The following is a 22,146-nucleotide window of genomic DNA, read 5'->3' on the forward strand; positions in this document are numbered from 1 at the left end:
GATATACAGCCATGTCGCACTGCTGCAACATTTCAACGACATAATCATGTGTATAAAAAAGAAAATCAAACACAAAGAGTCTAAAAATCCTTTTGTATGAGGAACTACTTTCTTCAGCCATTCATTTACATCTGCAGCTGACGCCGTTGCTCATTCACCAACATCACTTTAGAGCTAATATTTGAATGATTCTCTAGCGTAATGTCTAAAGTTATGACAAAACAGGTGATTTTGTTCACATTTTAAGAGTTTAAGGCTGACTGGCATGATTGCCATCAGTTTAGAGACATTCCCCATTTGCAAGAGAGAAATACTGGGAAATACAATAATTAACCCCAATAAAGCCAAAGCAGCGCAAACACTACCTACCAGATTACTGAAAAAATGCTAAATGCATGCGGGCATTTCTTATTTCTTTCTTTTTACTGAACTAGTCTGCAGTAACAAAAATAGGAGACCCATTAGAAACAAACAGATAGTCAACCAAAAAGTTACTCTGGGTTATACTAAGATTGGCCACCATTAAATGCATACGTTCCTGATATGCGAGTCATCTTACACTCAATACACTGCAATTACTATGGTATAAATACAGCACTGCAACATACAAAAGAGAGGGATTGACTTAAAATGTCACTCTCCACTTTTATAATGATTTAATCAGCTGTAATTTGAAAACACGCTGATCTTTTCTCCTCCAAGGGCTTGTTATGCTTTCTCTGTCGCCATCTTGTCGATGGACAATGTCAACCGTGTTTTATCTACTCAGTGGGCAGGCTGATGGATGCTAACGCACTGTCTTTCAGAAATTATATTTAAAAGAGGCACTATACTTATAAATAAACTGCATAGATGCAGTCTAAACAACTACATTGTCGCCTTAAAAAGCCTCAAAAGTACATTGTTGTCCAACAGCTGCAATATTTGTCAAACTGTAGTGAGTGTATTGATCTGCTGTCACTCTGTGTGGGCGGAGTAATACAGAAAGATGAGGAGGCTGTACGAGTTCTGATATAGCAGAATATCAAACAGCTATCAGCCAATTAGATTCGAGAACCAGACAGAAGTGTTGTATAAATATATATATACATATGTTAAGGCTGCATGATATTGGAAAAAACTGACATTGCGATATGTGATTTTCTGCAATGTATATTACAATATTTAATAATATGACTTGAGTAACTATTGGGAAAGATTTCATCGTTATACGTTGGTTGGGATTATTTTGTAGGGGTGAGCATCTGGATGAAATATACAAAATTATCCAAAAATATGGCAAAAACAATACACATATTAGAGAAAAAGAAGGTAAAAAAAAGAAAGAAACAGCGCTTCTATGGGTTTCTGTGTAGTCTAACAATATTGACGTAAAGAAATTCAGTGATTTAAATGTAAAATAACATGTTCTGAAATGCAGAAATTATTTATATAATATATTGACATTAAAAGAGTTGTGCATAGTTGTTCAATTGTTGAATTAATGTTTATAGGTTCAAAACATTTAATTATACACTTAATTGTTTTATTTAATAAATTTTGTTTCATTTATAACAATTTTATTTCAATTGTTTATTGTTTTTTTGTTGTTTTATTTATTTTTAATTTAAATTTATTTTTTTTATTAATTTATTTACTTTAATACTTGATTTTATGCATATTTGGATTTTACTGACAAGGCAGAACTTAAACAATAATTTATTTTTTTTTGCAGTGAGCAAAAACTATAAGTTTGTGATTCCATTATGATACTCTACGTTTCTATTAGGAAATGCTGTTCCTGCCCATAATCCCTTGCAGCTTCCATAACCTGAAGAGACCCCTGTTTACCCTTATACTTCTTGCCGCTCCAGTCTTTGCCTCACACACACACACACACACACACACATGCAGAGGATGGCCAGTGCAGGTGCAGTGATTAGAGCAGATTTATTGTAGTCTCTTGCTCTCATTTAGTCTAATTTTATAGAGGCGCTTTAATTACAGTGCAGTCCTAACCCTCTGAACCTTAGACCTGCTCTGATGATAATGCCCCATTCTTTCTCTCTCTCTGGAGGACATTTAAAATACATCATAAGGTACATTAAAGTAATTATTCACTCACATCCTTTACGTACTCACCATATATTGTTGCCATTCTTGCATGAAACACAAAATGAGATATTAAGAAGAATGTTCATGCTGCTCTTTATGTACCATTTATTGTTGACAGTAATTCGGTCAGTTAATCTGTGAAACATGCAATTATTTGCATATTTATAAGTTTTTTTTCTTCACATTTTTAAAGATACAAATTTATCAATGTACTTAAAAATAAAATCAATTACAAGAAACTGTGCCAATCTGGTGGTTTACAGAGGAAAAGAATGATTAATGTACATCGTATTTAATAGAATTTATAGAAATAAACTACTCAAAAAACATGATTGTGTTCATTTAAGAACCACTACTAGAAATGTTAGTATGTAGTCTTTTATTTATTTGTATTTATTTATTCGTTGAACTCTTCAAACTTGGGTGTCCAATGAACCAAAAACAAAACAAAGAACACTATTAAGCATCAATTATACAAGAATAAGGCAATCATTCTGGATCTTGATCATTGTTTTGTGCAATAAACCTGGAGATTTTGTCAGCAGCTGAAGTCCAGATCTTTAATGTACTCATTTGTACCAAGTTCACTGGAGCTGTGGATAATTCCAACATTATAATGACCTGAAGTTGTACCATCCACTTGTACTTGTCTAAATAATATGGAGGCAGCCAATGTTGGGCTAGTATTTTTTATTTTTTATTTTTTTGCAGAAGTTAAGCTAGCCACCCAAACAGCTTTTTGTAGCTTGGTAAGATTCAATGTAGAATCATCGCTCCTTAATAGAATGGAATGATTCACTGGTACTAATTATTCAATGATTTTAGATAAGATAGACCTCATTCCATAATGTTTGTACTTTTCCACATTCCCCCAACATATGAAATAAAGTCAGTCACAGAGAGGATACGATACGATACAATACGATACGTAACGTAGGTTGTATGGCTTCTACGGTTCTTCTTGGTGATTGCGATTTTTAGATAAAGAAAAAAATGTTCAGCCATACTCTTTTTAGTTTTATTAATTGTCGTTCATCTGACATCATTCATTAGATAGCTATTTATTCATATGTATTTGTACGTATTTGATTTTTATTTGCTCAAGTCTTTTACAGTATTTAAGCACTTTTTTGTCTTTTGGTAAAAATAATCTCAGTCATGTGTGTCTTTGTGCTTGTCTTCAATTATTTATCTGACAATTTTAGCTTATGATACTTTGTTCGATTCCTTCTTTTTGTGTCCATTCACTCTACTTTTTGAGTTCAAACTTGAAAATGAAAAATGATATGAGCATATTATAGAGTTTGGCAATATAGTTTCTGGTTAGGACAAAAAAATCTATTAAAATGTGCTGAAATCCTGCTTTTGGGATGGTGACATTTAAGGGATTAATGCATTTTTTTAAGATGGGGTGCCAAGCCAGACCACAATTAATTTGAATAATTATGCATAAAACTGTCCTCAAAATGGGTCAAATTTCAGATCATACATTTATAAAATAATAATATATATTCAAGGAATGGTTGAAAGGGTTTCTGAATAGCTGATTTGATTGGCCGGCAGCATATAGTGTTGCGCAAGATTGAAAAATGTATTTTAATGATTAATAAAAATAATTGATAATCATTTATATTTCACTGAGCTTGTTCTGTGCTGGTATTTTAACTATTTACAAATAAATAAATATGACGCTTAAATAGCCAAAAGGTGGCAGAAATCCCAGTCCAGATTCCAGATTCACTGAATAAAACATTCAAGCAATTTGCTCAAAACCTCTCATTCATTCAGAAACAAAGCGAGTCACTATATCCATGTATAGATAATTGAAACAATGAATCAAAATCATTCATGAACGACAAACTGCAGTGCTGCTCTTATATTCGCAAAATGTTTCATGCTTTGTTTGCACCAAAACTAAAAAGCACAGACAGGATTGTGTCCTAATTGTAATTCACTCAAACTTAAATTCTTGTTTGTTGTATAATATTTGCAGTAATTGTCCATTTTTTAAGATGTGGTGTCAAGCCAGATCACGATAATTTTCAATAATTATGCATAAAGAAGACCTAAAATAAAATTGCTCAAAATATTCATCCATTTTGAGTGACTTCTACAGTTACAAAAACTTGTACAGAAAGTCTACATTTTATAAACTTATGCAGAAATAATGTATTTATTTATGTTTTTTAGGGAGCTTAATTTAAACACTCTCTAAAATGACAAACAAGTACTGTACAGAGGATTTTTTTAAAATTTCAGTGGGAAAAAAATCTGTGTTTTCTCCTGAGATAGCGGAGCAGCTACTAATGTTTCCTTACAAGCTTGTTTCCTTTCATTTTATCAGTCTGTTTGTCTCCTCTCATCTGTTTTTCTCTTCAGTTGACATCATCCCCTGTGACTCCTCCAACCAGAGAAACAAGAAGTGGTGTTGGTGCGTGTGTGTGTGTGTGTGTGTGTGTGTGTGTGTGTGTGTGTGTGTGTGTGTGTGTGTGTGTGTGTGTGTGTGTGTGTGTGTGTGTGTGTGTGTGTGTGTGTGTGTGTGTGTGTGTGTGTGTGTGTGTGTGTGTGTGTGTGTGTGTGTGTGTGTGTGTGTGTGTGTGTGTGTAAACTGTATGTGCACATGTGCGTCAGAGTGTGAGACGGGGCCACAACAAACGGCATCTGCAGAAATCACATATGGGCAAAAGCATCCCACAGGTCCCAGAGCAGCTGAACCCCGCTTCACACCTGATGCTGGGGGTCTGTGTGTTCCCTGCTCTATTCCGCAAACACAGATGGGACCTGGACCCCCAGGATGGGCCTCAGACCGGGGCCTTTCCTGGCTGTCGGTCCAGTTCAGCTGCCTGTGATTGTGGGCGTGCGAGCGATTCTGACAGGCGGAGGAGACTGAGTCCACAGCTCCTTCTGCTGCAGCATTTAACACAACATACAGGTCACGTTTCAGATCATACACTTATGAAACATAGGATATAGTCAGCAATTGGTTGAAAAGGTTTTTGAATGGCTGATTTGATTGGCCGGGCAGCATGGTATAGGGTTGTGCAAAAGGGATAGGAATTAAATGTAATAATTAAATAATAATTGATAACTGTTTATACTTTACTGAGTGCATTTTTGTGCTGGTATTTTGGCTATTTACTGATAAATAAATATGATGCTTAAATGGCCAAAAGGTGGCAGCAAGGTCCTGTCTTTATGAGTGATTCACTGAACCATACACTACCTGAAAAAAGTCTTGTCTTTGATTCCAGTTGTAAGAGCAACAAATAATAACTTGACTTTTAGTTGATCATTTGGAAAAGTGGCAGAAGGTGGATTTTTCCGATTAATCATCTGTTGAACTGCATCCCAATCATCACAAATACTGCAGAAGACCTATTGGATCCCACATGGCCTCAAGATTCTCATAGAAATCAGTCAAGTATGGTGAAGGAAAAATCGTGGTTTGGGGTTACATTCAGTATGGGGGTGTGCGTGAGATCTGCAGAGTGGATGTCAACATCAACAGCCTGAGGTATCAAGACAATTGTGCTGCCCATTACATTACATACCACAGGAGAGGGCAAATTGCTCAGCAGGATAGCGCTCCTTCTCATACTTCAGCCTCCACATCAGTTCCTGAAAGCAAAGAAGGTCAAGTGCTCCAGGATTGGCCAGCCCGGTCACCAGACATGAACTTTATTGAGCATGTCTGGGATAAGATGGAGGAGGCATTCAAGATGAATTCAAAGAATTTTGATGAACTCTGGGAGTCCTGCAAGAACGCTTTCTTTGCCATTACAGATGACTATTAATAAGTTATTTGAGTCATTGCAGAGATGGATGGATGCATTCCTCCAAGCTCATGGGAGTCACACACAATATTAATTATTTTTTCACTGCACCATGACTTTATATTTTATACTGTACATTATTTCTGTTAAGTGACAAAGTCAGACCTTCCTGTCCTAATAAATTAATTAAAAGTCAAGACATGATCATATTTTATTTTGGTGAAATAAGTGTAATTAAGAGGCCTTTGTGTTTCATATAAGCCACTTCTGTAACCAAATGATCAACTGGAAGTCAAGTTATTATTTTTTGTTCCTAAAACTTTGAAAGGCGACAAGACTTTTGTCAGGTAGTGTACATTAAAGCAATTTGCTCAAAATGCTGATTCATTCCAAACATAGTGAATCACTGTCTTTATGGATTGATAATTGAATCATTGAATCAGATTCATTCAAGAACAACAAACTGTGTTGCTCTTGTATTCACAAAATATTCCCCAAAAAGATTTTTCTTGGCAAAACTAAAAGGAACAGACAGGATTATGTCCAAATTGTTAATCACTCAAAAAGAAATTCTTGTTTGTTGTGTAATATTTGCAGTCATTTGCTGTAATCTTGTTTGTTCTATAATATTTACATCCCTTTCCAGACATGCTTGCACTAAAAAAAATGGCATTTGCTGCTTGTTATAACTACTTGTTTAAAATTAGTTGAAACAACACAATTCCTATGTTACTTTGGGAGGAAAACTTAATTGTTTTATGTTCAATCAATTATATTTGTTAAAATGATTAAGTTAAATTAATTGATTTGTGTTGGGACAACATGAAGGAATAATGAGGAACCCACCATTTTTTAAAGTGTGTGTGATATTAGGAGCTTTAAAACAATCTACAAAAGCAAACAAAAAAAAAAACAAAAAAAAAAAACACATACAGGCATTTGTTTTTTTCTGCTTTCATAAACTATAGGCTCAATACAGATTTGCCAGGGTGTCTGTGGGGTCTTTCAAAAACTTAAATGCATGTCTTTTTAAAGTCTTAAATTTACTGAACTGTTGTGTTGTAGGTTTTAAATCATTTTAAACTGGTCTTAACTATGTCTATATGAAGGTACCCGATCAGGCCAACACCCGTTCAATCATTAACAATCCATCTCAATAAATATTTTGACAAACATTTAATCATTACCTCTATTTACCAACATGGTTTAATTATCTTCCTTAAAAAACATTTGCTTAAAAGTTCATGTATTTATAGCTACCTGCTGAGGACACTGACCCAGACTGTTGTGCGTTTGTTTAGTTTATTATAGCTTTTTTAAACTTGCCAAAAAAAATTTTATGTTGAAAATATAAGTTTAGTTTGCTTTGACTTATTACTTAAAATATGTGGCTAAGTAATGACTGGATTAGAATTTTTAGATGCGGCAAGTACATTATATATCTTATCCATTAGAGAAAAAATCCTTAGTGTTTAGCCCAGAATAAGTCTGAAATTTCATTCATGGTCATCCATGATTAAAAAAGTCTTAAAGTCTTAAAATTGATTGGAGAATACAGTGGTATTGTAGACAATAAATATCTCACCTCTTAACATGGCATGAACAGGGAAATGAGTTAAACTTTATTTGCATTTAAGCTCTGTTTACATGACAGCAATGTAACCAAACTTGATTTCTGGAAACTTTTCACATCTGCACAACAACAATTACAAAGCAATCCTCATTTATTCATACTGTATGAATGAAAGCAGCAGAAAGAATGCTGTATCATCAATGTTAGGCCAGTATGTCACACAGTCACCTTGTCAGTAGAACAATACCTGTAGGGAAGTGACGATGTGCTGTTTTCTGGCTAGGCGCTCCTGTCTATGTATAATTTGCTGCATTGTGTTATGATGCATCTCCGATTTTGGTTGTATTATGAAGTAAATCCACACTTTGATTATGAAGCCTTAGCAAAAACTTGAGCAACAACACCACCACCACCATGTACTTGGCCAGCTAGTTGCAAATGTTTTTTAGTGTTTGCACACACATACACACACAATATTTAGGGCAAAACACAAATTTAAAATAATAATAAGAAGAAGAAAATTAAACTAGCATTATAGATATAATGAACACATATTGAGCCATAAAACAATAAAAAAATAAATAATAATAATAACACACGCAAGGTACATCAATAGAAATAAATTAATTAATTAATAAAAAAATAAGAAAGAAGGAGAACATGCATCAGTTCTTATGTGCTCTTCATTTTTTGCTATGCCAGGTTTAAGGAAAATAGATTGGCTTTAGTTTTTTAGTTTTTTTGTCTGTTTTTATTATTTTTTTGAATTATTATTATTTTTATTTTTATTTTTATTTTTTTCATTTTTAAAATGTGAGAGGAAGCGTTGCCAAATAGTGTCAACTCTTTAAGTATTACCCCAAGCTGTATACATAATATATGCAGCATTATTTTAACTTGATTATTTTTCATATTTTATATATTAATATATGCTTAAAATTGCAGTAGTTGACTAAAATTTACATCATTAAAAAGAAGTTTGTTGTTCTACAAGTTCTAAAAAGAAAGTTGTGACAGCGTTTTTTTTAAACTTAACTTTTTTAGGGTAGCTTTTATTAGATTTCGTTTGATTTTTAGATTATAATATTATTATTATAAATATTATTCTTATTTTGTGTTTTTAATAGTTTTTTTTATTATTATTACATATTTTGCATCTCATGTATCTTTCACTGCTGCACATGTTAAATGTCTGTAAAGTGCCGTAAGATGCTACTGTTGTAAGCAAGAAATGTGTATTTATATATTTATTCATATCCCAAGTGCCATGGGATTTTGAATGCACAGAGTCAGGATCTCGGTTAAACGTCTCATCCGAAAGACGGTGCTCACTGACAGTATAGTGTCCCTTTCACTTTTATCGGAGCATTAGGACTCACACAAACCACAATTTTGCGCCCCCTGCTGGCCTCACCAACACCACTTTCAACAGCAAGCTAGTTTTCCCATATGGACTCCTATTCAGGTACTGACCAGGTTCAGCCCTGCTTAGCTTCAATGAGTAACTAGTCTTGGGCTGCAGGGTGATGTGGATTTTAAAGGCGCTATATAAAACTAAATGTTTATTATTAATATTAACTTTTTAACCAAAGTTAAAAATTCTTGATGTTTCAAAGAAATAACAACAACAAAAAATGCTTGTTTTCTAAAGAACTCAGTGCATTAATTTGAAAACAATTGAAGAAAAAATCTTCAGGACAGAACACGCAGCTAGATTTTGAATATCTGTTTTCTCTTTCGTTTTTTTTGTTTTGTTTTTTGTAATACTGTGACGTGATTAAAGCTCAAGGTTGATGTGAATTTAAGGTTGAGAAGTTGAATTGTTGACAGTGATTTATGCCGCTGTGATCATCATTGACACGATTCTCCTGAAACGCTTTTCTAGAAGTTTCCGTTAGAGCCGCCTTTGCATCAGATAAGATACACAGAGACTCTACAAGTCTATAGCTGTTAATAAATCACTGAAAACAATGACAGCGCTGGCAGCCTGATGTGTTGTTGTAGCGAAATGATCGGTACTTGTTGTAACACACTCGAATGTTTATGTTGTGTAGTGTATAATGCTAGACGAGTGTCTTTTATTTATGCTAAGCCTGTTCAGTGTTACATGTTAAACCCAATTAAGCCTCAGAGAAAGAGGCAGCAAAGATTGAAGTTTTAAAGCGAGACTCTGTGTTTATTCTAAAAGCAGCTGTGCGTAAATGTGTACACACACACACACACACACACACACACACACACACACACACACACACACACACACACACACACACAAAGAATAGAGCAGATCTCTTTCTGGCCTACTTTTGTGGTTAGATTTTTATCTGTGGTTTTGGCCCTAAGAAAACCTCAAGGTTTTGCTTTTCCTGTGTTTCATTAGTTATTATCTTAGATTGAATGCAAGTTTGTTTTAACTGATTGTTGTGTCTTTGACTGTGTTTACATTAGGGCTGAACAATATATCGTTTGAGCACCGCTATCGTAATGTGTGTATCTGCAATAGTCACATTGCATGATTAGATTATTAATTATAGATATAATTTTATATTATTGTATAAATTATTTATACAATGATGACCATGTTATTTTGTTTGATTGTTCAATTTTTATATTTGAATACGATCAGACTCCCCAGAAAACCATTACACACTGTTTAATTTAGTTTTGTTTTTTGCTCTGTAGTATTTTAGGACCATCTTTTGTTATGTCTTTCAAGGAGTAATTAGATTCTTACCACAAGGTGTGTTGATAGTGAAGCCAATGGCCACTCCAGGAAGAAAATTAATAAAATACGCTTTTATTTATAAAATAAATCCAGTGAAAAAGATGAATAAAACAAATAGAAGAACAAAATAAAAATCCTTTATTCTTCATTGAGAATGAAGGGCCTAAGACTTACAGTATATAGAAATCTAAGCGCGCTGCTGGTCTGTCTGTTCCAGCCTTTTATACAGTATTCAAGCACATGAATAATACAGGTGTGCCTTTCATTTTTTAAGCTAGCAATGTTTCGATATACTTGAGTAACAAACTGTATTCATACAGCAATATACAGTACAGTTGAAGTCAGAAAGTCAACACATTTCTAAACATAATAGTTTCAATAACTCATCTTTAATAACTGATTTATTTTATCTTTGTAATGATGACAGTACATAATATTTTTCAAGACACTTCTATACAGCTTAGTGACATTTAAAGGTATATTCAGAATAATTAGGTTTACTAGCCAGGTTAGGCTAATTAGGCTAGTTATTGTATAATGATGGTTTGTTCTGTAGACTATCAAAAAATATATAAAGGGGCTAATGATAATGACCTTAAAATGGGTTTTAAATAAAAGCTTATTCTAGCCAAAATAAAACAAGACTTTCTTCAGAAGAAAAAATATTATCAGACATACTGTGAATCTGTTAAACATAATTTGGGAAATATTTAAAAAAGAAAAAAAAGTCAAAGTTGGGCGAATAATTCTGACTTCAGGAAACAAAATATTGCAATGTTACTTTTTTTTCTTCAATATCGTACAGCCCTATTTTACAGCATGGAAAAATAAAAAAATAATCTTGAATGAAAAAAGTAAGCTTGAATGTTATTTTTTCTGGATTTTTTTAGGTTGTTGCTAAATTGTTTTTAATAGAAATTCATGGTGTAATTTATTATGTATATACAGTGCTCAGCATAATTGAGAACGCCCCGATTTAAAAATGAATATTTTTAATAATTTCTCTGTGAATATAGGCAATGTATTTTGGTGCATTTAAACAAAACAGATTTATTAAAGATATATTTAATTATATTTGTCACCAAACATCTTTAGAAATAGAAAGGAAATACAATTAAATTCACAAGCAAAAAAAAGAAAAATACAGCCTACAAAATTCAATAGAATTTTTCACATTTTTTTTTTTTTTTGCTTCTCCTGATTTTTTTCTCTTTTTTCAAATTTGTATTTAATATTTTTCTATAACATATAAATTTGGCTGTACTAGTTTTTGGACTGTTATCATAAGTTATTTTATTAGATAAACTCCAAATTTGGCTTCAGTACTGACTAATCTAATGTATATGCACAAATATAATATTATATAGCTTCCTATTAAAAATATTAATTTAAAGATAGTTTTGTGAGGGGTGTACTTGTATATGCTGTGCACTGTACTTCTATTGGAAGGTTTGGAGGAAGTAAGATTTTTAATTGTCAGTAAAAGAAATGTAGAAAGATTCAAATTGATACTGTTCTTTTGAAGGTGTTTTTAGTTCCTCTGAGACCCCCTGAGAAAATATAAATGTTTCTGTTGTAATATTAATCAACACTTTTGTTGTCAGAATTAATCATATTACTTAATGTTGCTTGAGCACGAAATTATTTGTTCAGAACGATTTATAAAAGATCATGTGGCAGTGAATACTGGAGCAATGACTCTGAAACTTCAGCTTTGACAGCACAGATATAAATCACATTTAAACATGAAATAAAAAGCAGTTTTTATTACTGTAATAATATTTTTATGCTACTTTTTGTTAGGGCTGGGCGATTTGGCCTAAAAATGAAATCTTGATTAATTGAACATTTTAACTCGATTACAATTAATAAGTGGTTATTCAATGAGTTTTGTAATATGCTCATATTACAAGTGAGAGATTTCTAAATAAAGGGTGCATTACTTGATAAAAAAAAAACTGAAGTAAACCCACTTCTGTCTACTATCCGTCAATATTTATTGAACATCACCGTTGAACAACTGAAATTAAAACACACATTGCCTAAAACCAACAATCACTTTTTTCTTAATTAGTTAATTTTACTGTACGTTTTTTATATTAAAAGTAGAAAATAAGCAGCATCTCTTCTAAATACCAAACTCTTGTATGTCCTGTAAATAATATTTTAAACAGTGCATTTCTTGAATCTTCTGTTAACAAATATTTTAATGGAAATAATCATTTTATTGTAATGGAATATATGCCATCTCTGGCACAGCTTCCAATCATCGTCAATGTAGTGCAAACTTGCAACGTGTAGTTACATTTTTTTGAGAGGCGCATGAGTATGCGACTGCATGAAGGCTGCGCCAGACCACACCTGTGCATTTGACGCAGAAGTATAAAGTACTTGAAGGTTTCAATTCAATTCAATTCAGCTTTATTTGTATAGTGCTTTTACAGTGTAGATTGTGTCAAAGCAGCTTCACATAAATGGTCATAGTAACTGGATCAGGGTAGTTCAGTTTTTAGTGTTTAAGTTCAGTTCAGTTTAGCTCAGTTCAGTGTGGTTTGAAATCATTTCTGAGAGTCCAAACACTGAAGAGCAAATTCATCGATGAGTAGCCATTGTTGGTTCTGAATGTGGATTACTTTTCGATTATTGCCCAGCCCTACTTTTTTGTAATGTGATAACTATACAGTCTTGATAAGACTTTTTTTTTGTATTAAAAATAACTTTAAAGCTATTGACCACAGACTTTTATAAATGTTAGTTTATACCAATTTTTAAATCACATTTTTACTGTTGGTCTTCATCAAATGTGTTTGTTTTGGCTTATTTTAAAATTAGGATTTTAGCTTTAACATGTGAGGTCCTAGTGCTATATTATGGGCTGAAGTAAATAAAATAGTAGGGATAAATAAAATGTGATTATCGGCTGATACCAATCTCCAGCTGATTGAGATCTGGAGATTGGTATCGGCCGATAATCACATTTTATGATTCGATTGGTACTCCACATTCTGGCCGATCTCATGAACCGATCGCAAGTGTTTTAAATGAGATAAAATACTTCGGAAATCATGGAGATGAGAGTGAATTGGCAAGAGAACAGATTGCACGAAGCACGGTGACTACATCATCTTTACATTTGTAAGGTTAGATGAATACCACAGTAAAGATATCTCGAGTGCACATCCCTGTCTCTCTCATCGAGCATCGAGGCTGTCCGGAGCATAGGAGCTGCGGTCACAGGCGTGCTAGATGGAGAGCAAAAAATAGAATAGCCTTGCATGCGTTTAGATAATAATACCTGAAAGTTCTGTGTTTCTGACTATTTTATCCAGAATCTTTACTTGGTATCGGTCGATCTCCATGACAAGGAATTGGTACTCTGTATCGGCTGCAAAAATCCTGATCGAAGCATCACTAATAAATAGATAGCCTACATTTGAAGTCCCCATGAAATCAAAACTAACCATATGCCTTTATTGGCTCACATTGCCAGTTTTGTGCTGAACAATTCATCTTCATTAAGATACTGTAGGTTGCCCGTCTAATCTTTAATTGAAATCTTCCTGTTTGTTTTCAGTTAAATCATCCGATTAAGTCTGTCTGAGGTATTGGGCGTGGCTAATATACTAAACCACACCCCGACAGCAAACAGAAATGGTGGAGGAGGGTGTCTGTTAGGTTGTAATAACTCTCCCCAAACCCTTTTCCCCATCTTTCTGAATAAAATGCCTACTTTACTATATCCAAAAAAACAAGCCCACTGTTTTCTCATGTAATATTCCATTACTCCAGGAACTGCGTCACAATACGAAATAAAACAACGCAGATTCCGGTTTATGGGGACTTTAAATAGATATTAATTTCAACTTTGTAGTGCATCTTAAAGTCCGTGTGAACTGGAAGCTGCTAAAACCTTTCAATATGTTGAGGTACGTTCAACTGAAATAGAATATTGAGTAAGGGGCGGGGTTTTCTTTTCATTCCCTTATAGCAAACGGTAAGAGGGGCATGGTTAAGTATATTGTGGCTGAAGCCATCAAACTGACATTATCAGAGAAGGACGACACTCCAAATGCAGAAGGAATGTTCAGAGTTTGATTGAAGATTACTAAAATGAACACAAATGGAATTAATTATTCACCTCATTTTCATTTCTCATTTTTAGTCTAATTTTAAATGTTTTTTTCTGTCCTAATCTATCATTTCTATCTTTTACTGTGAGGTACTGTAGAAACACATGGTCTTTATTTAAGTTAAATGATATGCTCCTTTTTCATTCTGAGCATTTATAACGTGATTACTAAATATACAGTACATCAACTATTTATTTGACTTACTCATTTGTTGTGTGTAACGTCAATATATTTAGCTGATATTGATATGAAAACAAACTAGAGCAAATAGATTATGTGCTTCACGTGATTTTAGGCATCAGTCAAGGGAAAGTCAAGTTTTTATTGTGGTCAGATTTCTCCGTCTTCTTAAAAACAGCTGTGAAGGGCCTCATAGCGCTGCCGGCCTGTGATTATTTAGCGAACGCGGCCACAGAATTTGCCTTTATATAAGCTGTGACATCATGGTTGGGGTTTTTGATGCGGACTTATGATAGGACACAGTTTAATGTTGCAGAAACGTTCTCACAGTTACAGTTTGGAGAAAATAAAGACGCTTTTGTTCAGCCGCTCGCTTCGTGGTCGACTTGCTTTCATTTTCGAGAGGGGAAAACCTCTAATTTGCCCACAGGTGACACACAAAACCAAAGTAACTCAAGCAAAGTCTTCTTTTTTTTCCTCATTCAGGGTAATCTGATAGCCAAATGCAACACAAACAGTTTTAAATGACACATTTTTCCGGTTATCGAATCACTGTAACGGTTTTGGAACCTCATTTGCTCTCTCCTCCTCTCGATTTTGCAGTGCATTTCTCTCACTTTGCTTCTCTTTTTCTCACTGGTTCTCTCTCTCTCTCTTTCCACTCATTTTCTGCTCTCTCTGAGGAGTTGTCCTGGTTAGACCTCTGCTCGAAACGCTCGCAACACAGAGCCTCTTTGTGGTTGCGTTCTTTCACAAGGTGTTTGTGAGAAGGAGCAGGATTTCGCTCCTGGACTCTCCTTTCCATCCTGCTCTTTTTTTTTTCTTCTCTTTCTCTCTCGTTTTTCTTTCTGTCTCTCCGTGGTTTACTCAGTAAACACTCGTGTCCTACACATGCAGTTCATCATATGGAGACAAAGCCGCTGAGCCTCCAGATTAAACGCACACTTTTGGTTGAAATTCACTCTTTTAAGGAGTTATTCTCTGCTTGGCTTGACCGTCTCCACCCAGGCTTGATTTGAACGTGCTTAAACACACACACACACACACACACATACAAGCACACAGATGTGCATTTAGAGGTCAGCAGCAGCGGATGTGGCCGTGGTGACATTCTGAGGAAGACATCTGTTCAGAGACTATAGGGTTTCTCTTTTAAAAAGCTATCTGTGTAATGTTTCATGTATACATTTTAAAGGAAAAGTCACTTCGTTTCTTTCGAGTGTGCATGCCACTTAGCTTGGGCAACCTTGAAAAATGCAGATTTTGTTTCATTCGAACGTTTAGAAATGAAACTCATGAGACAGCTGTTGTTCAATTCTATTGATGATTCCAAATATTTAATCGGAAGCTTGGCAAACAGTTTTGGAGAATTTGCTGTTTCCCCATTCCGACAGAATGCCCGAGCATACTGCCTAAGAAGCGTTTCAAAGATGGCCGCTGAGTGAAATTACTTGCCTTAAAGGGACTTTGATGCCGACAGATAGGAGCATCTCTAGTCATTCAACCTAATGTCATTCCAACCTACTTCTTTTCTGCAGGACAGTAATAATAACAGTAATATTAACTATTAAGTGAGGTTCAGTATTGTTTTTGGAAACTGACCACTTTTTTTATTTGTATCTTCAAAATATCTACATTTGTGTTTTTCATTACACATCGTCAGAAAAGTATACAAAGTGTGCAGTATAGTTACAAAACTGCACTCAATAAATCATGTTTGCCGTTCGTTCAAACTGCTTATTTAAAAATGAACTGCAACAACACAATTCTTGAGATTTACTTTGGGACAACTTTATTGTTTTGTGTTCAATCCACTTAAATTTGTAAAAACTAATGAATGAACTTAATTACTTCATGTTGTCCCAAAACAAACTGACTATGTGAAGCCCAAAATTTTTGCTTTCCTACTTTTGAATACAGATTTTGAAATGGCCAACATTAATCTGTTTATCACTCAAGAAGAGCTAACTATAAGATTACTGGTGTAATTTTTTTTCTTTCTCCTCCTAAAAACTATCTGAGAATTTTCTCGAGTCTTTTTAAAGGCTTAGTTCAGCCAAAAGTGAAACTTCTGTTATCAATAACTCACCCTCACATCATTTCGAGCCCCCAAGACCTTCAGAGCGCACATTAAGACATTTTCAATGGAAACCTAGAGCTCTCTCATCCTTCATAGACAGCAATTCAATTCATCTTCATTTCTATAGTTCTTTTACAATGTAGATTGTGTCTAAGCAGCTTTACATAGAAGATCTAGTAAATTGGAACTGTGTCAGTCCAGTTAGCAGAGTTGAAGTTCAGTTTAGTTTAGTTCAGTGTGGTTTAATTTTTACTCCAGAAGGTCCAAACACGAAAGTGCTGAGATGTTTAAAACAAACCAAACACGCTGTCCAAATCATTTTATGTGACTTCAGTGGTTCAGCTGTAAACATACGAAACTCTAACGGAAAAAAATAGGAACGGCTTTGTCGACAATGTTTTTGGTAGGGGTGGACAAAGCGATGCTTCATGAAGCACTGAAACTGTCGAAGCAAATGTGTTGAAGCTTCGAAACGTTTTGAAACCCGTCTCTACAGTGACATCTAGGGGTCATTTCTCATGTATTGCTCTGGAACAGCTTCAGCAAAGAAACAGTTCAGCAATTTGAGGTATTAAACTCCACATTGTAGAGTTGGGGTTTCAAGTGATTTAGAGAAACATTCATAACTAGCATGCGGAGATAATGGGTTTGAATCAATGGTGACATTATTTTAAAATGCTCTGTTCTTGTAACGTGCTTTATTTTAACATTGGTCTGACAAACCGGCTGAACACTTTGTGAATAAATATGTCTTGTTTTGGTCATAAAACAGTAACTTTATCAATATACATCAAGTTGTAATTTACGAATATTAGTACAAGTCGGTAATCGAACCCAAGCCATTTGTACCACAGTAACTTTGTGCACACGCACGGTCCACTCGGCTACATGAGACAGTTTTTTTTTTTGACCCTGTCAGTCAAACACAGATTAGCCAGGTCTCAAAACACTTCAGAAATTATTCTTTGAATCGCTTTAGTCATGTGACCTGGTGTTTCAAAACACTTTAATCACATGACCTGGGTGTTTTGAAGCACTTTAGTCACATGACCTGGGGTTTCGAAACACTTAAGTCACGTGACCTCTGTGTTTTCAATCACCTTAGTTAGGTGTTTTAGATCATGCTTCAGTACAATGTTTTGAAGTCTTGTTCTTCAGGATCTCGACACGGTTTTGAAATGTCAGCATCCCTAGTTTTTGGTTCCTTTTTTGGATTGTTGCTTTCTGAGTATGGTCAGGGTAAGAAATTAATAACAGAATTGAATTTTTTGGTGAAATAACCCTTTGAATCAACTAAAAAAAATATTATACTTTGGTTTCCATTTTGTCATGAGTTTAGCCTAGCTAAAATTCTCTCTACTTTTGAAAAAAAGTAAGGGTTTAACCTACTGGCCTCTGTCCATCATGGCCTCCTAACCATCCCTATATTATAACAGGCTTCATCACTCTGTCTCCTCTCCACCTATCAGCTGGTGTGTGGTCTGAAGCAATATGACTGCTGTCACTTCATCCAGGTGGATGCTGCTGGTGGTGGATGAGGAGATTCCCCCACAAAAATGTGTAAAGTGCTTTGAGTGTCCAGAAAAGCGCTAAATATAATTGTAAGGGATTATTATTATTATTATTATTATGTTATTATTATTATTATTATTATTATTATTATTATTATTATTAAATGACTATACCCCAAAGTTTCTGAACTTTAAATTTGACTCAAAATGGAAGGCAAGTTTTGTCTTCCCAGTATTAGTATTTATTAGTGGATTTTATGTGATTGACAGGTTGACCCTGCCCTCAAACTAATAAACAGAATAGATGTCGTTGAAGAGGGGAAGTTATTCTGATTTAAGATTACGAGGTCACATAAATCAAAAATAATGTGCACAGATAAATCATTCAGAATAAACACTGCGATATTCTATAAAAATGTACTTTTGATTTCATGATGGCTTAAACATATGCATGCTGACACATCTATAAAGACATAAGACTTGTGGACTTTATGCATTAAACACACACACACACACACACACACACACACACACACACACACACACACACAGAGATGCATGCCGTGCTCCTCCAGCCCTGTCATTAGTGCTGCTTTCATGTGGTCAAAGGGTGGTACAGAGACCATTCATTATTTTCTTTTACAAGCACTTTCACTGTCTTCCTTCAACTCTCTTTCTCTCTCTCTCTCTCTCTCTTTCTCTCTCTCTCTCTCTTTCTCTCTCTAACTATCTTTCTAATGTTAGTTGCTTTAGAAGAGTAAAACCCTACACATTCAGCACCAAACGAAACACAAGCTGTGGCTTCAGGATTCGTTCTCTGCAGTAACGGTGGTCGACACAGGCCTTGTTTGTGCTCCGATGATGTCACGGGCGCGTGACCCCATGGCCCGCTGTGTTGTATATTTCGCCTAAAGCCTCTCGTCATGCCCCGCATAAATAAAGACGCGGTCGGTGTCCGCAGTTAAGAGCTCAACATGGGAAAGTACATGCCTCTACCAGCCACTGTGTTTTCCTTTCTTGATTTACAGCCTCTCGATTGTGTTTATTAAACAACTAAATTTATTTCTGTTGCTGACCAACACTATAAAAACAACAGAACAGTTGTGGTTTTTCAGGGAGGATGCATAGATAAATGCGTAGCTGGATGGATATTAACTTTTTTGTTTGTTTGTTTGTTTTGAAGTCTTGATGCAATATACTTTAAAAATTGTTCATTGTTTGAATGAAAAAATGAAAGTAACATTAAAATGAACACGACAAATTATGCTTTTCTTAAGATTGCGTATTACAGTAGTGTGTATAATTGAAAAAAAACCTTTTGTTTCTAATATTTATCTTCTTTAATCGTATAAAGCCAGATCAGTCTCAAAAAATAATACAATTACGAAATTAATTTCCTACATGCACAGCACAATTTACATTTGCAATTCCAATTCGTAAGTTTAAAACAATTCGTAACTACAACACACAATTTGCAAATTCACAAATTGAAATTATAAATATTTTTACCAAATGAATTGGATTTGTCTTTTTAATTGAGTTTTGAATTTACGAATTGGATTTGTATATTTTTTTAATCGTATTTTGAATTTATGGATTAGATTTGTGTGTTTTTAATTTGTGTGTTTTGAACTTACGAATTAGGTTTGTGTATTTGCTAATCGTGTTTTAAATTCACAAATTAGATTTGTATATTTTTGAATCGTGTTTTAAATTTACGAATTGAATTTGTGTATTTAATTGAAATTTCAATTTACGTATTAGATTTGTGTATATTTGTATCATGTTTTGGATTTACAAATTGGATTTATATATTTTTGAATAGTGTTTTGAATTTACGAATTGGATTTGCAAATTTATGTTCTGAATTTACAGATTGGTTTTGTGTATTTACAAATTGTTTTAAATTTACGTTTAGATGTATTTTAAATTGTTAAAAATTTACAGATTGGATTTGTGCAATTTTGAACCGTGTTTTGAATTACGAATTGGATTTGCATATACAGTATATATTAATGGTGTTTTGAATTTACAGATTGGATTTATGTATTTTAAATTGTGTTTTGAATTTACGAGTTGGATTTGTGTATTTTTGAATTGAGTTTTGAATTTACAGATTGGATTTGTGTTATTTTTAATCATGTTTGAATTTACGAATTGGATTTGTGTATTTTTAAATTGTGTTTTGAAGTAGGAATTTGATTTGCAAATATATATGAATGGTGTTTTAAATTTACAGATTGGATTTGTGTATTTTTGAATGGTGTTTTGAATTTACGGATCAGATAAGCTTATTTTTTTAATCACTTAACTTTACGAAATGGATTTGTGTATTTTTTATCGTATTTTGAATTTACAAATTTGATTTGTGTATTTTTAGTCGTTTTTTGAATTTACAAATTGAATTTGTGTAATTATGAATCTTGTTTTGTATTCACAAACTGGATTTGTGTATTTTTGTATAGTGTTTTGAATTTACGATTTGGATTTTGTAAATATACTATTTTTGACACTGGTCTGGCTTTATATTAATTATGTTTATGTTAATGAGTAATTGATCTGGACGCCCCTAATGTAAATGCTTAAGTCTATGGTTGGATTTCTGTTGGATTTGGACTGACAGAAAGAGGGTGTGACTGTGTGCTGGTTCACATGAGGACACGTGAGGGCAGGTAAATCCAGTTCTGTGTTCTTAGCCCTTGGGCTCTGAATGTTCTTGGTGGATCAGCCCTATCTCTCCTCTACACCTCCACCTTTTGCTTCTGTATCTCCTCTACACCTCCACCTTCAGCTTCAGTCAGCTCTGTATCTCATCTACACCTCCACCTTCAGGCTCAGTCTGCTTTGTATCTCATCTACACCTTCACCTTCAACTTCAGTCAGTTCTGTGCCCTCTCCACACCACCACCTTTAGCTTCTGTGTCTCCTCTACACCTCCACCTACTCTACATTTGACTCTATTCCTCACAGTTAAAACACATTCATGTATTTTGGAAGAAGATGATGAATAAACATGTTGTAAATCCAGCAGCTCTGATCTCTCCTGTCTCGTAGACTAAAGAAGATGGTGCCCATGACCCATCATAGATTGAACTAGACATTAAAGTTTGTGGTGGCTTGAGAAAGCCTGCTAGAACTGGTTTGTTCAGTTTTAAATTGCTTAAAGTTTTAAATGTATGGATGAATGGGTGAAAATGTTTAGATTGAAAAGTTTAGATAGCTTGATTAGCATGTTGCTAGCATGTTTCTAGTATGAATTAAGTTTTATAGTGTGAATTAGCATGTTGTTAGCACAAATATGAATGAGTATGTATAAGCATATTGTTGTTAATGTTTATAGTATGAATTACCATGTTGCTTTCATGTTTCCAGTATGGATGAGAATGTTGTTAGCTTGTTTCCAGCGTGAATTAGCATGTCGTTAGCATGTTTCCAGTTTGACAGTAAGAAAAAAAAAAAAACTCGCGCAGAGTGATCAGCTACAGTATTTAGAACTTGGGTGTGAAATAGTTTAAATATATACTCACCGGCCACTTTATTAGGTATACCTGTCCAACTGCTGGTTAATGCAAAGTTCTAATCAGCCAATCACATGGCAGCAACTTAGTACATCCAGGCATGCAGACATGGTCAAGATGATCTGCTAAAGTTCAAACCCAGCATCAGAATGGGGAAGAAAGATGATTTAAGTGACTTTGAACGTGGCATGGTTGTTGGTGCCAGACGGGCTGGTCTGAGTATTTCAGAAACTGCTGATCTACTGGGATTTTCATGCACAACCATCTCTAGGGTTTCATGCCAGAGGTCAGAGGAGAATATCTAGACTGGTTCAAGCTAATAGAAAGGCAACAGTGACTCAAATAAACACTCGTTACAACAGAGGTATGCGATAGAGCATCTCTAAACACACACTTTGTATGCAATCTTGAGACAGATGAGCTACAGCAGCAGAAGACCACACCGGGTGCCACTCTTGTCAGCTAATAACAGGAAACTGAGGCTACAATTCGCACAGGCTCACCAAAATTGGACAACAGAAGCTTGGAAAATGTTTCCTGATCTGATGAGTCTCAATTTCTG

The 22,146-nt window shown here is 34.4% G+C and overlaps 1 protein-coding gene and 1 long non-coding RNA gene across 54 annotated transcripts in view; both read left to right on the top strand.

The window, feature by feature from the left end:
* Positions 1-22,146, top strand: part of nfixb (nuclear factor I/Xb) — a 332,632-nt gene that overhangs the window by 147,363 nt on the left and 163,123 nt on the right.
* Positions 4,525-6,796, top strand: LOC147845547 (uncharacterized). 2 transcript variants are annotated; one of them, XR_015480510.1, is made up of 2 exons: positions 4,525-5,405; positions 5,465-6,796. It is a non-coding gene; the product is annotated as an uncharacterized LOC147845547 (long non-coding RNA). The 2 variants fall into 2 exon arrangements; XR_015480509.1 differs by having other exon boundaries at positions 5,468-6,796.

Source organism: Danio rerio, chromosome 3 (assembly GCF_052040795.2).
Source record: "Danio rerio strain M-AB ecotype USA chromosome 3, GRCz13ab, whole genome shotgun sequence".
Lineage (NCBI taxonomy): Eukaryota > Metazoa > Chordata > Actinopteri > Cypriniformes > Danionidae > Danio > Danio rerio.